This window comes from Propithecus coquereli, unplaced genomic scaffold (assembly GCF_000956105.1).
Source record: "Propithecus coquereli isolate 6110/MARCELLA unplaced genomic scaffold, Pcoq_1.0 Scaffold86, whole genome shotgun sequence".
NCBI lineage: Eukaryota > Metazoa > Chordata > Mammalia > Primates > Indriidae > Propithecus > Propithecus coquereli.
Window position 1 is genome coordinate 694,164 of NW_012154840.1, and position 2,322 is coordinate 696,485.

The window sequence follows — 2,322 nt, forward strand, 5'->3', positions numbered from 1 at the left end:
TCCAATATTATACTTTTTATTTATTTTCATTTTTTTATTCCAGTGACAACTCCAAAATACTCATTACTTTTACTATTGCTGTGTGAGAAACAACCCCAAAGCTTAGAGTCATGAAACAATCATTTTATTAGGCTCACAGATTCTCTGGGTCAGGAATCTAGGCAGGGCATAGTGATGACTACTTGTCTCTTCTCTACTATATCTTGGACCTCAACTGAAAAGCCTTCAATGTGGGGAGTTACTTTATGGCTGGAGGCTGAAATGTATCTGGTGCTGGTGTTGAGGTAATTCAGACACTAAGCTCAGCTGTAAATGTTGACTAGAGTGCCTACATGTGGCCTCACCATGTAACTTGGGCTTTCTCATGGGATGGCAGCCTCAGATAGTTGATTTTTTCATACTGCAGCTCAGAGCCCAGCAAACAAGTCAGAAACTACATCACCTTTTATGATCCAACCTCAGAAGCCACATAGCATTACTTCTCCAAAGAGCTATACTCCGGAAACAATACTTGAACGATCCCCAAAGGGACCTTTAAGGTGATGTGGGATTGCTTCAAAAGCAAAAGTAATTTGTCTTTGGAATTAGATAACATCATCTGGAGCCGCATTATTGGTATAATATTTTTATCTCAAGATCTAGCACTCAATCAAAAATAATCCTGCTTAAAAAAATAGATGTGACTGAAAACCAAAAACAAAAAGAAAATCATAAAAGCAGCCCAACAAAGTAAAAAAAGACATATTACCATCAAAGGAGCAGAAATAGAACTTTTTGCTGACTGCTTATCAAAAAAAAATGGCAGACGGGACAACGGAAAGATAACTTCAATATGCTGAAAGAATACAATTATCAACATAGAAGTCTAAATCTATCAAAAATATCCTATGCAAAGTCATGTGAAATATGGACATATTCAGATAAACAAACAGAATTCTTCACCAGAAGTTCCGTTGAAATACTAAAGGATGTATTTTAGGCAAATATTTAAAAAAGAGTATAGATAGAATCTGAGAGATGTAGCAAAGAGTGAAGACCCCTAGAAATGGTGAATATTTGAGTACATATGAAATGAACAATGTGCAAAACAATGATAATAATGTCTTGTGAGTTTAAAATATGTTTAGAATTAAAAGACATGAGAAAATTTTAAAATTGTATATATAATTAAAAACCTTCCCATAAAGTAAACTATAGGCCCAGATGGTTTCATTGGCACATTCTACCAAACATGTATGGAATGAATAATACCAATTTACTCATATTCTTCCAGATAATAGAAGAAAATAGATAGTTCCCAATCATTTCATGGGCATCTTAGTATTTATTCCAAAAGCTTGATGAGTGTATTACAAGAAAAGAAAGCCACAGGCCAAACTCATTTCACTCTTGAAAAGTAGAAGCAAAGTTGCTAAACAAAAGAGTGTCAAATCAAATCCAGTAGTATATAAAAAGGATACTACTTTATAGCCAAATTGGGCCATTCTAACTGTTGAGCAGAACACTGTGCACCAGTTACTAATCACAGAAATGTACTCTAATCGCTTCTACCCACTGCGTCTTGGCATCAAAGTCTCCAGGGAAAGCACAGTGCAGTCAAGCACTGGATGGAACAACACTTTACTCACATAGAAACAGACAGAGCAAGATCAGCTTCAATAGTGTGCATTGGTTCCCCCTCCCATGGCTAGAAGGTCCCTCTGGCAGCCAATGCAGGTCAATTGGCTAAATACACCCCTCTTGTGGCTCAGAAGAAGGACCATGATCTCCTTCCCCCACAGTCTGAAATACTGAAATCTGAGATTGTCCCTGAGGGACATTGATGCATGCACTTAGCAGAACAAAGGCACACTCATTAAGCCTGAAACAGGGAAAAATATTCCCATGCAAGGCAGTAAATAGAGAGCACGTCGTATGGGTAAGGAAATGTTCTAGTCACAATGCCCATTCCTATTGGCTTAGTGGGGTTTCAAAAGCTGCATGCATGAGACTGCCTGTTCCAACACTAAGAATTCAGGTTTGATTCAACATGTGAAAAGAAGTCAATGTAATGCGTCTCATTAACTGAAAGAAGAAAAAAGTCATGATCACCTCAATACATGGAGAAAAGAAATTTGATAAATTCGACATTCCTTCATATTTTTTAAAAAATAACAAACTTGAAACAAAAGGGAGCTTCTTTAATTTGATAAAAGATGTACACAAAAGCTAAAGTATACACCACATACAGTGGTGAAATATTGAAGTTTTTCCTCTGACAGTGGACATGAAACACAAATACCTATTCTTACCTCTTCTACTCAACATAGTGCTAGATTATAG